The sequence below is a fragment of the Tetrao urogallus genome, assembly GCF_951394365.1.
Source record: "Tetrao urogallus genome assembly, chromosome: 6".
In the NCBI taxonomy this organism is placed as follows: domain Eukaryota; kingdom Metazoa; phylum Chordata; class Aves; order Galliformes; family Phasianidae; genus Tetrao; species Tetrao urogallus.
In genome coordinates, this window is record NC_136819.1 from 56,897,070 (window position 1) to 56,911,291 (window position 14,222).

The following is a 14,222-nucleotide window of genomic DNA, read 5'->3' on the forward strand; positions in this document are numbered from 1 at the left end:
GTAATATTTCTGGTCTTCGTTCCACTCTGAAGAGAGGGCTAGACCAAAAACCCAAATCTGTGGAACTTGTTCCTTTGTGTGCCATCAGCTACTTGATGTCATGGGGACTCTTCTGTATTGAACAGCATTGGCTTTCAAGATAATAGAATTGTAGGCTGCAACAGCTTATTCAATGTGTACCACATATCTGGATGAAATATATATTCTGCATTCACAGTATCATGAAGAGAGGAAGAGAATGCCAGTGCCCATTTCTGCCTGGTGTGGGTTGTACTCTGCATACAATGATTCAGTCAGAACACTGGAAAATGCATTGTTTGTTCATTATCCAGATTCTAAATAGCAGTAGAGAGGAGAATCTGGTTATGTATGTAAAACTCTCCTTGTCTGATTCAGTTCAGACCACTGCTTCACCAGCCACAGCATCCTGCCCTTGACTACAGCCAACATAAACGGTTTGGTAAGAGCAGAATGTGGTGCAAATACATAGCAATGCTTGCTGGGAAACATCTATTTCCTTATTACCAATGACTACAACCATTTTCTTGGATGAAGTTTGGCATATACAAAATTCTGAATGTTGTAAGTTACATCTGTGTGAGAACAGACCTCAGCATCATAACTGGATTTTAATTAGCAGTTGTCCCACACCCATATTCAGTTAAGTGCTGCCCTACTCCTATAAAAGCCCTTAATGTGATTGCTTTTACATTATTTGAAGAAGTAACTCCAAAAAGAAATGCCTACCATAGAACCAGAGTGCTACCAGGAGATGAAATGCTTTGAACTATGTACATTTTTTCTTGAAAACATTGAATTTGTTTACTGGTTTTATCCAAACGTTTTGCTTTAAATTCTTTTTATGTTTGTTTTTTTTTTTTTTCCTATTTTTCAATACTGCCTATTAAAAAAAAAAAAAAAAGCAATTTATTTACTCAGTTCTATTGTTGCCTATCTGCAAAGCTACCATCCTAAGTCAGGGGAAAAAAAAAGAAGTCAAAATATTGACTGAAACCCTACCAACAAGAACACAGCAGAACATCGCTTGGGGTTGTAAAAAGGCCGTTTTATTTGGAGAAAATGCAACTCTACTTACACTGTGGAACTGCACATCTGTCTAAGCACTTATAAAGCTGTTCCCATACCTCAGAGAAAGATTGCAGCATGCCTTACTCACTGAAATAGAACAAATATGTCCTGGAAAATTGTATTAGAATAACCCAGATGGAGGCTGTCAAAATATAAATCTTTGTAAGTAACTGATATATATCTCAGGGACAAAAAGAAACAAACAGCACATGTAGGCCACTGCTAATGAATCACATTATTCATAACGCTGTTAATGACTCAGGCATGGATACCTTGTGTAATTAGATTATAAGTAAGCACAGCTTAAGCAGATGGAGCTTGTCGGAATTTCAGTGTGCTGCAAACTGCATTTCATACTGGAAACACAACTAATTGCTTTGTCAAGATTTATATTCTGGAGCTATTTTACACACTAAAATACAGCATTTCAGATTTGGTCCTGTCCAAATGCACATCAGCCTGGGATTTCAAATGGCTTTTTTTTTTTTTGTTTTCCCTTGACTTTTTAACTGCAATGATATCTGCTGAATCCTTAGCTTAGTCATCATTTCTGCACGCGTACCACAGGTAGGAAATACACTGCAGAAAAAAAGTGAATTCAAATGAGTTGTAGCAGCTTCTGGAGCAGGAATCAGCACATTGGATACATGGAGAAGAAAGTGCTCTAAGCAGCAATGTAAGCCTGCGTGTTCATCCTTCTTCCAAACAGATGTAACACTCCAACATCCCCTGTGCTCTGGTGCCCACGACCTGCAGTCAGCATTGCAGGGTCTTGGGGCAAGCTCTGCATGAGAACCCCTGTGTGCCTTCCACATGGATGTCAAAGGACAGGATGGTCCTTTGCAGATGTCCATGTTATGGTTTTGCTCTGGGACTGAGAAGTGTTTTGTGAAGCGTCTGATGCTGCCTTTACATGGTGTTTTCAGAAACTAAAAAAGGAGGGTTATAAGATACTGCTGTATGGTAAGCACAGAGCTGGTCTGAGTATTTAGGAGGCTGTGGATGCCCCATCCCTGCAGGCATTCACGGCCAGGCTGGATGTGGCTCTGGGCAGCCTGGTCTGCTGGTTGGCAACCCTGCACATAGCAGGGAATTGGAACTAAATGACCAGTGTGGTCCTTTTCAACCCAGGCCATTCTGTGACTCTATGATTTATCAGTGTCTTGCTGTCAAAATCAGAGGACGTTTCAAAGGAACTCCCCCAGCATCTTAAGCATTGAATAGAACCGGGTTCGGTTCTATTCAATGCTTAAGATGCAGAGACTTGGGAAAGGATGCCAAGGGATCAGGAAGAGCTCTCCCCTTCCCAAAAGCAGAGTTGTTCTGGAGATCAAAGACCACTCATTAATACAGACTGCCTCTATACAATTACTTCTTTTCTCCCCGTGGTTAAACTCACGGCATAGGAATCTAACAAAATCAGAAATTACTTCTTCATTTGTGATCTCTGAGATAACGTCAGGAAATCTTTCTTCCTCTAGCCACCCAATGGCCAGGGATGACCCAGGTGGAAAACCTTGGTCCTAAGGCACATCACTGTGGTGTGAGCGTCCCAGGTACGCTGGGAGCTTTCTCCCTCTGAGACCACACATCCCTCAGCCTCTTTTTTTCTTCTCCAGAATGTGGTTTTTCAGATCTTCAGTGCTAGTTTTGGTTGCCGGACCACAGACTGCTAAGGTATGTCTGTGCCAGGACATGCACACAGATAATCTTTGCTTGGAGGGGTGGATATGCATATCTTGTTGTGCCATTTTGCTGGGTTTTTGTTCTCTCCTCCTTCCACATCTCTTAATTAAATCATAAATTTACATAAAAAAAGTCTTACAGTCCGAGGCATAATCACCTCACTGCACTGAACAAGTCACAGCCTACACTTAGATTATTACATAGCTACTCTATATTAAATTATATTCATGGCTATTAAAGGTGAAAGAAAAAGGAGCATCGAGAACACGTGGCTGCTGCAGGATGGCAATAGCCTTCCAGAAGGCATTACAAGATCCACAAGGTCATTTGAATTCACCATGCTTAATTAAGTTGTTCTCAGTGTTAACAGCTGAAAAGCCATTCAAAGTAGTTTATGTATCAGCTTTGTTAAGTACAGTATTAGCTGCAAGGGAGTAAAGGCAAATAATGTGCAAGGGAATTTTCCTCAGTCTTAAACAATCAGAACAAGGTCTAAAGAAAAGCTCATTATAATGACTTCTCTTTATGCTAGTTAACAGATTTCCTGCGGGGGAAAAAAAGACACTTTTCCATGCCAACACAGGGGGCCCAACAAAACCCAAACAACTTTTGCACTTTTGCATCTTTGAAGAGCACAGAGAAGGGGCTTGTGCTGTTCTTCCTGACCCTCATTACCATCTGGGAGGCTGCATGGAAAAACAATCCAATGTTGGGGAAAAAGAGCAAAATGCAGGATTTTAATGTTGGTTGTGTGAACACACACTGCACCATTTCCATCACCGCATCCTTCGTCCTTCGAATGCATCGTTATGCTCAGAAAAAATGTACAGGGAGCTCCAAAACAAGACTGTTAAGTGCGAGAGAGGCCAAGCTGTACACTTGATGCACTAAATGAACACCCATCAAGATTAACTCCTTTCAGATGCTCTGCACGTGACGCTGTGCTCATGACACTGCGCCTGTGTACCCCAGCAGCCCTGCAGCCAGCACTCTGCTTTCCATCCAGGTGACCTCCAGGAATGTATGCAGTGAGCTGCAATTACAAGTCACTGAGTCAGTCTGCCCTAAACCAAGGCAAAGAGAACATCTTGGTAGACAGTACTGGGACATTCAGCTTGAAAATGCCAACACTGTGTAAGTTTGCTTTGCTTTACACTATGTGTAGTGTAGGAAATTAAATGTGTCTCTGTCAGCTTGCCCACACTATTTCCTATCTTAATATGAGTCACTGTGACACAGGGGAAAAAGATGTGGCAGAGAAGCCCAAATCCAATTGCTCATTGAAGTTAGTGTGTATTGTGGCTAACGTAAGTAATCAATTTGAGCTGTCCATTTGAGAAGAGTTTATTAAATGAATGGAAAACAGAGGTTAAAAATAATCTAATAAGCGGTTACAGATCAAATTCTGACCAACCTGCTGTCTGCAGTTTTACCTCTGGTTTCTGGAATCAGTGTTTCATCCAATAAGAAAAATGATCCACAAATGGACCACTGTTTTTTTGTTCTGCTTTGTAAGTACGAATTCACTCTATTTTACACTCAGCAGTAGAATTTCAGGTTCCATCTGCAGAGCTGCTCACTGCCACTCCTCACTCTCATCTGACATAATTTTGTGCAATGCAGGACATCACCAGAGCAGCACAGGGTAATCCCAAGGGTACACATCCCCAACCTTTGGGCATATCCCCTGGAAACACAGCACCACACAAGGATTCATGCATCATGTTTTATTTGCAGCAACTCGAATTCATTGTCAGTTTGGAAAGGGAAGCTGGACAAATGCACAGAAAGGAGGAAGTCCCTGCCCACCAGGCAGCTCTTAGAAGTGGGGTGGGTGACCTGGAGAATGGCAGCAGATCTCTTCCTTAGGTTTCTCTTTTGACCTCTGTCTGCAATGAGAGATGGCACTACATGAGCTCCTGCTCTGAAGCAGTGTGTTCTTTCCTAAACTCCTAATGTTTTGTATTTACGTTACAGTGCAGTTTCTTGGAAGGGAAGGGAAAGGATGGAAACAAATACATTCCTGTTAATTTCAGTACATTCCCATAATATTTTGAAATAACCAAAAAAAAAATCCTATTTATTCCTTATTTCCAGCAAATTGAGCAGAAGGAACTCCTCTGGATTCTGACCCAGCACAGCAGTACATCTCCCAGCAAGTGACAGGCTTGAACGTCTGCAAGAGAGCTGGAGGGTTTGTGTGCAAACAAAATCCATTTCTAACCTTGGTAGCTGCAGCAAAGAGCTCCTGGTTGTCACTCCGCACTTAAGGAGCCACACAAGAAGTGAGCTCCTTGGCTGAGCTTCCTTGTGCTCTGCCCTGGGACAAAAGCAAGGCATGTCCCAGAATGTCCCATATAGCTGAAGTTTATTCAGCTATGCAGGTTTATGTGCATGGAGTTGTTTCTATGGACCAGTATGAGCAAACTCACACATTTCCTTTTTCTTCCTATAAGCTGCAAATCCAGTCTCATTTTCTCTAAATTGCATGCTAGACAGGCTGGTTTTCAACCACCTTCTGCATTTACAGCACAACTCCATTTCCTGCCCCCATGCTCTGGCTACTTTTGGAACCAGTGGAGTGACTTCATGCAAGGAACTCATGGAAATTTGATGATGGACACTGCCAGGGCAGAAGGGCAAATTTTTACCAACCACAGCCTATGGTTAGCTCACCAGATGGCTTTGCAGAGCCTTGCCCAGGATCCTGTAGCTACAGGGCTGAAACCCTGTGGTGCTCTCCCCTGTGCAGGCCAAGCATCCAATGGGGCTGGTTGCAAAGCCCATCATCAGCCCCCCGAGCCTCTGGCTACAAACTGACAGGGCTGGCTTGCATGTGCTGCACCTGCCATGAAAAATGAACTTTCAAATAAAGAAGAAACGCAGTCCAATAAATCTGTGGAGGAAAGGGAGAGGAATACACTCGGCACGTGCTTTGATTGTAGAGTAAGCAATTCAGGCAGAAAGCCTTTCTTCTAAGAATAAAGGATTCCGAGGCGACCAGCAGCAAATGAGAAGCCTGCAAAGCCACAAGTGGTGCTTTTGGGGCTCAGTAGTGAGGGGCAGCGACTTGAGCCCTCTGCTCTCATGTGTCACAGCTCAGGTACGCTGAGAAAGCAGCTCAGCCCCGGTCAGATGCTCTGCATGGAGCACCCTTAGTTCCAGCTTGTGGCATTTTGCAGGTTGTTGGGAGGAATGAAGCAGTCCTAATTTCAGTCCTGTTTGATTTTGTTCATTATATTTATTGTTTCTTGCTGTGCTAGTTTATTACAAGAGCATACAGAGCCTTGAAGTCGCTTTTCTGAGCAATCCATCACTCGTGGAGCCACTTTGTTCTGCTTTCCTCACGTACAGCCCAAAGCCTAGCTCATTTGAATTGCTTCTCTTTGTTATTGACTTCACTTCTAGTCCAGCTCCCCAGCTGGGCTCCAAGCATCTCTGAGTGCCTCGGCACACAGCTGTGCTGCAGGGCAGAGCAGAGCTTTGGGCCCTGACCTCTTGTTCAGCACCAAGCTGAAAATCTCCTATTATGTCTTTGCAGAAGTCTCATTTTCTTTCTGTATGCTTTGAGCTCAGTATCTTTGGAAGGCAGCAGCTTTTTTTTCTTCCTTTCTTCCTTTTTTTTTTCAGATGGTCAGTCAAGAATTATAACTTCTTGCTTTACTTGAGCGCTGTCTTTGTAGTTCTGTTTATTCCTTGCCTTTGAGGATGGCTGGAGCAGACATTCATTTTGTTAAGACACTTGCCATAGCAAACTGTGATGTTAGCCTAGGATCCTACAGCTTTCTGCATTCAGCCCAGGCAGTGCAGTCCTCTGCAAGTGGCAAATCTCTCCACAGTAATGCAAACCAACCATGGGTTTGCAAGGAGCTTCCAGGGGAAACTGAGCCCTTCCTGTCCAAATCTGTGATCCTGAAAATGTTTCGGCTGTTACTGAGCTGTGAACGTGTCTACAATCCATCAATCTGTTTTTTTGTTCATAAAGCAGGAGGAGTTGCCATTATGCTGTCAATGCACTCCAAGTTTGGTGGAAAAGAGCTTAGGGTTTCAGATCTTTCTTTGCATACCCCAACAGTCATTAAAAATAAGGATACCCACAGTCGTGTCCCCTCATGGCTGGATCTCTTTGTCCCAACTCTTTTAATCTTTTTAATTTGAGTTTAATCTCAAATAAAGGCTCTGTGCTCACCCAAAGCTGTCTGGTTTTTCCCCACAGGTCTCTCCTTCATACCAGCGTGTTTTCCGAATGATCGCTTGCAAAACTTGTACATGTGGGAATTGCTACGAAATAGAAATAGGCTTGGACTTGTTCACATCCACTTGCTGTTTTCAAGTTGAAAACACATAGAAAAGTGATTTAGAGTGACAGAACACTTTTTCATTTAAAAAACAAAAGCATTTCTGGAAGCCTAGAACTTCATCCAAAAAAACAAATCAGAGCAGAAACATATTTTAGATTCATTGACATCTGTGACACACTGGCACAGGTTGCCCAAGGAGGCTGTGGATGCCCCATCCCTGCAGGCATTCAAGGCCAGGCTGGATGTGGCTCTGGGCAGCCTGGGCTGCTGGTTGGCGACCTGCACACAGCAGGGGGTTGGAGCTGGATGAGCACTGTGCTCCTTTGCAACCCAGGCCATTTTATGATCTCCTACCCAGCACAGTGCTGTTAAATCCTTCTTGTGTCTGCTAGGAATTCTCCAAGCAATTAAAACAAATTAATTCAAGGCAGCAGTATATGTCAGGTGTTTTCTATAAACGTTTTCATGATTTAGAGCTCTTTATGCATTGTATCTAAATTGTCAGACATTTCACGGAACTATTTTCTTTCCTTCTGTGATTTTTTTTTACCCCCTAGAGTCTTGCTGAGAATTCTCCTGCTGCTAGAAAAAGATCGGAATTCCCCCACTCTTTAGTTTCTATCCATGCCCCTATATCATGTGTTTAAAAAACCACCTTTGGAACAAACAAGTGCCTTTGCTGACCCACAGCAGCTCCTCTCCAGCTGCAGCAAGGCAAACACGGCTCTCCCAACCCCATTAACAGCTCCACCTCAATGAGCAGTGGTTCTCCATGGTCACTTCTGACTTCTACCTATCTCTGACAAGTACACCCAAATGAAGTTAGTCCTGTGGAAGATTGTGGAAAGGTCAATCTCTCCCAGGCCCTGTTTGTTATCCCCCTCCTTTCCAGGTGTTGGCAATCTCTTCCAGGTGGCTTGCCCAACCAGTCTTGCTGTTGTTTACTATCAGATTTGCTGCCCAAAACCAGGTGGTCAGCCCTGGGTGTGTCTCATCTGTACCAACAGTTATGTCTCCCTGTCCCTGCAGCTCAGCCTGATCTACAAAGTAGGTGCTGCTACTTAGGATGCAACCCTGCTTCAATGCCATCGTGAGTTTGGGTACCTGCCTGTGCTTCTCCACCAGGAAGGACATCAGAACCCAGGTAGGAGTGAAATGTTTTGAAATACAAGGAACTTTCTAGTTATACAGCTGCTATCTGTGAGCCTGCACTTGTGCTACAGCCCACAGCTTTTTCCAGGCGTGCCCTGGAACCTCCTTTGCTTTCTCCTCAGCCTCCCCCAGTCCTTGTCACCATACATCAGCATCTGTCTTTCTGAAGTCATCCTTTGAGCCTAAAAGAGCAATACTTAATGCTAGGTGGAAGTTCTGCGGTACTGCTGCACTCACAGCCATGCTCCAGAGTGAGATGATGTGCTCCAGAGCTCCCCAGGTTGAGTGGCTTAAGAGTAAATACAAAACATTTGCAGCCTCAGCTGTGGGCAGGGCAAAAGTGACTAAATGTGCTTACTTTAAGTCTCCTGTAGGTTGTTTTCTCCTTATGGGGTAATGGAAATGGAAGTAATTCATGGAGATATGTTGATTTTTATTATTCCTTTTCCACTGGGAGATAAACGAGCTAGCAAATGGGAATAAGTACTCTTTGTACCTTGTTTCAACTGACTGGCCCAACTTGTAATTGCATGAAATAAGAAGAAAGAGAAAAATTGTCTTTCCATTTATTGGAAAACCTTCAGTATCTGTGCCTGTAGTCTGTTTGAAACCAGGCCATTCTGAAGGCTGGATGTGGCTCTGGGCAGCCTGGTCTGGTAGTTGGTGACCCTGCACATAGCAGGGGGTTGAAACTGGACGAGCATTGTGCTCCTTTGCAACCCAGGCCATTCTATGAGTCTGTAAAATTCCTGAGCAATGCAGCACTTGCCCGTGCTGCTCAGCTCTCTTATTGTGCTGCATGCCGGAGTGCATCCCTTTTGAAATCCAAATAGTAAAATGGAAGAAAGCTGAAGTTCTGTGCTTTTGCATCTGCTCAGGCTGGTGAGGTTTCTGAGGCATGGACAGTTGCCTGACTTGGACGCCTCCAGGCTGCCAGAGCTGAGGGTAATCAGTCTGTAAGCTGTAGGGAGGGAACCAAAGAGTCCCATTTGAACTGCAACTGCTTTGATTCAGAAGGATCAATAATGCTTATTTGCAAGTGTTTATAGTACATTATTTGCATTTGTGAAGGTAATGAAAAAACTATTGAATTTTAATTAGCATTTTCTGGCTCACCTGGGAGACTTCTGATTCAATCCACAGATACTTCCAGTGTATTTTGAGGCAGCACAGTGGGCAAAATGTAAAATAACTTCTGATGTTCTGATGCCATTATTAAAAAAAAAACAAAAAACAAAACCTCCTCCAAAGCACAGCTTTCCATGATCTACCCACTGCCAGGAGTTATTACAGAAGCATAATAATGGGTCTATTGTGCTATAAATTGTTTTGTCATTTTAAATTTTTGGTAACTGCTGAGAAAAGAAATTAAATAAAATAGCCAGTTTTCCTCTACGAAACCAAGCTTCAGCTGTGAAAATACATATATATACTATTGTATGTAATAACATATAGATAAATAGATGAGCTTTTTCTCTGCTACATGCTCCCGGATAAATAATTGTGCTACACGTCCATGTAAGTGTTTTAGACAGGGAAATCCACAATGAGAAGTGATAAATGCAGTAAGTTGGAATGGTTGCATAATGTAGGATTGCTGCTCATCTGATGAGAATAAGTGCATCTAGAACAGGCTTCTCAGATGTGGGTGATAGAATAATGTGCATCCTTAAAGGAAGTTTTGTTCACAGAAACAGCAAAATGCCTCAGTAGTAATAAAAGTTATTACTGTGCAGACAGTGAGAAGACATTCAGATTCCTTAACCATTAGTTTCCATGTTTCAACCTATCTTTAGCTTTAACTGGCTTTGGATCTACACCCCAAGTGGTTTTTAAGTGTACATTTTCAGACTAGGGATGAATAAGAATATTGCCTTTTATTGATCATAACTATTTCTTCAGTGAGAGTGAAGCAAAGATTGGACTCTTAAAAACCTGTCTTTGCTTCTGACAGGAGCTTATGCCAGTGTATGTTCAAATCAGCCCAGGGTGGAAGGTCTCTAAGAAGGGAGTGCTTCAATGAGGTTGATGTGTACCTGTCTGGCTCCTTAGGTTAGCAGAGCTAACCTCTTTCAGTGTTGTCTGGATGGTGATGAAGAATTAACTCATGCTCTGTATGATGTATGTGTTCCTATGGGATGAAAGCATAGATTCCTATATAGGAGCTTCACTAAGAAGAAATAATGGAATTTCCATTTGAATCACTTGTGCAGTGGTTGTTCCTTACGTGGCCAATAAACCATACTGATGACTCTGTGTGGCTTTAGGGTGAGCAGGAAGGTGTAGTCAGAGACAGGAAGGCAGGTGCAAAGTGAGGTGAGTGTGACTGGTGCCTGCCAGGCACATCTCATGTCAGAAAAATCCAGTGCCTTCTCCTGTAGTACGTAATTTTATAGGCAGCAGAAGCTGAGTATGCATTTGTTGGGATTTCATTGTAATATTTGCTATAGTGTACCATGTTACCAGGCAATGTGTAGGTTGTAGGGGGAATATATAGTGTATATATACATAGGGGGAAATATAGTGTACCATATAGTTACCAGGCAATGTGTAGGTTGTAGGGGGAATTCAAGAAGAGATTAATTAAAAGAATGTGATTATGTGCCGTCCATTTCCATGGCAGAGGACCTAATAGCCTTGTCTACAGTCACAGCTCATCTGTGGTCTTCCCAAGAACCCCACTGAGTGGGGATGCCTTCAGGCTCATCTGGTTTGCTCTGAAACCTGGACCCTGATGAAACAGCAAGGCCTGAAGGGGAGCATCTGTGATAGGCAGCATCTTAATACTCCTTTTTTTTTCCCTGTACATCTCTACAAAGGGGCTCTGAATGGTCCATGTGTCAAAGATGAGCACGGACGGCCATCGGAAATACTGCACACCTCCTTTAAACCAAAGAGGATTTCTTTGTAATGATGAAGAGTAAAGATGTTGAAAGCAATGCTTGTTTCTTTGGTCTTGAAAAGTGGTTGTGTCCCTTTGTTAGCAAGGTGCTGAGGGGGAGCATGTTGCAAGTGGAGTAAAGAGCTTGATCTCCAGACAGAGCTGTGGCATGGATATCCTTGGAGCTGAGGGGAAGAATTGCAATGCAAGACAAAAAAGGCCTTACATTGCCCATCTTCCATAATTTACGTGAAGTCTTGGTATTACCTACTTCTTATGTCTTTTAAACACACTGTGTGCATCATGGGTGGACACACACAACCTATCCCAAACCAAATTAAATTCTGCTGACTTTAGCTGACTTTGGAAACTATTGGCACTTCGTAGTAAGAAGCCTTAGTCTGCATGTTTGGGAGATGATCCTGAATCATCTCTGCTTCCTGCATAGAAGAGGTAGTGTGGTTTTTAATTCCTCCATTGTAATTCTGCCCCAGCCCTGGTCCCCTCGATGCAAGCTTCCCATTCATCAGCTCTCTCACGCTGCTTCAATTAAATCCTATTGCGCTCTGAGGCAACGTAGCAGCAGCTCTAGAGAAGAATTGCAATTTGGTAAACAGGCCGGTAAATACGCTACTGTGGATAAATTGGCCATCAGTGTGATAGAGAGAAGTAAAGGAAAATGTGTGATTACAGCTAGTTTTTATGTGCTGGGAAGCTGCTGTGACATTACTAAGAGAAGGAACAATGTTTTTGCACCCCGTGCTTATCCGACACTTTTCTGCCTATTTTATATTAGCTATTTTCAGGCAAATGTTCTATGTCTGATACTTCTCGCTTGGAAAGCTACTTTTGAAATAAGCTTGACCTAGATTTTTGTCATGAAAAGCAGCCAGGAAATGTTGTGCTGTTAGTGCCATTTCATCTCTGTGCCTTAAACAGCGCTCATTTAAAAGACAGAGGTTTAATCTGTAGCAGCAGACTGACAGACAGGCTCTCACATTTCAGGCTTGCATGGATTTCAGGCTGAAATTCATTGCTGCTGCTGGAAGAGGGTTCTCCTGGCTGCGTGTGCCTGGGTGCCCAGGTCCTGCTGGAGGCCGTGCCATTGCAGAGCGCCTTTTGGCAGCCGTCACCCCACAGCTTGGGGCTGTGCTCCTTCCAGGCTCCCTCCCTTCCCAGCTGACCCCAGAGCCTCAGCAGCAGGCAGTGGTAATCGCCTTATTCCAGCTCGCTGCCCACGAGGACCTTTGGGCAATCGCTGCCTTAATTCTGGCACCCCAGGCAGTGAGTGAGGGCAGGCTGGTGCCTTATGCCAATGCACTGGGGACTGCCTGAAGCCCTTCTCCATCTCCCTGTCATCCATATACCATGTGAATTACATATATCCTATTCCAGATAACATCCTTGTAATCCTTTTTATAGCGAGAATGAGAGCGCTTAGGAGCAAAAATACTTCTACCTTGTAACTGTGTCCTGGGCCCAGACTCGCACCCATAAGCACAAAAATCTCTGATGTGCTAAATGGCAAACAGAGCAAAACCCACTGAGGATGGAGGGAAGCAGTGATGCTCCCAGGCTGAAGTTCTCTGCTGACACCCAGCTCTGTCGCCATGCTGAGTTCAGCTGAAAGTGGCTCCTGAGAATGGGAAAATGTGCAGTAAATAATGAAATTACAACTTCATGGTCAAAGCGAGTGGCCCAGAATAGAGATGTTTTCAGAGCAGATTAGGCATGCTCACAGGGGGGAGGTTCTTGAGAGCATGTAAAAAATGCTGCTTTGGGAGGAACTTCAACTGCTTCTTGCTGACAGCAGGGAGGATGTCTTGGGGTGGGAAGGATCACTCATAGCCCATCTTCCATGCTGCGATCTCCATGCTGTGATCAGGGTACAGGCAGCTGCCCTAGGGATGGTCCCTTTAATGAGGCTGTGGGCTTGCAGCAATCATTCAGCCTATGCAGGGTTGATCTGGCTTGCTTGTCCGTCACTATCTGTCTTGGTGTGTTTCTATGAGAGAAGCAAGGAGGGGGAATCCACTACCTGGATGATTTCCCTGTAATTCCTGCACTCAATATGAAATCATCCTTGATCCCATAATGTAGTAATATAGCATATATCTCTTAGAAAGGAAAAACGACTTGAAATACTTGCTTTTGTGGTGTTCTGGCAGTGAATCAGCTGCAGTCTCACTGCTGCATACTGGTTATGTTTGAAGGTGAATTTTCTTGTCTCCGAGTTATCCTCAGAGCACCTAGAGCAGATGGACCTCATGCCCATAAAGAGATAAAACACATGCAAAATATTACTCTTTTATGCTGTGCTTTCCCTAGCTGAGCCCAGTGATGCTCCATTGCAGGTGTGAGAGAACCTGCAGTAGTGAAGCTGTACTACTTAATGAATTGAATTAAATTTTATAAACCATTTCTACGCAATCCTGTGAAGACCAAAAAATCCAAGTTAGAATGTCTATAGATATGCTGTTGTGTAGTATCTAAAGGAGTGCTATAAGAAAGACTCTTCAGCTGGGGCTGTTGTGGTAGAACAAGGAGAAATGATTTCAAACTTAAAGAGGGGAGGTTTAGGCTGAAGGTAAGGATATTTTTTTTTTTCCACATTAAGGGCAGTGAGACACTGCACAGTCTGCCCAGAGGGGTGGTGCTGCCCCATCCCTACAGACACCCAAGGTCAGGGGGTGGGCTCTGAGCACTGATGGAGCTGTGGGTGTCTCAATGTGTGGGGCTTTGGTCCTAATGGCCTTTAGAGGTCCCTTCCAACTCAAACCATTCTGTGATAATGACTTCAGTGTGCTCTGATGCTGGGGTGGCTCTGCATGGGCCTAAAGCAGTGGTTAGAGCTGTGGGAATGCTCTTCCAGGGCTGCCCTTCTTTGGGTCTGTAGGGTAACTACAGCTCCATTAGCTGCAGACTCCTGGTCAATCTTCTCAGTCTGATCTTCTTGCAGTTTGGAATGCTATTGTTCCTTTCCTTTGTCACCTGCTTCACTGCAGCAGAACATTCAAAGATTTTTCTACCAGATGAAAAAAAAACTCTCCTGTCTATGTGTGTCTGTGCACAGATACCACAGGTCAGATGTGCGTATTTTGTGTGTTGCTTCT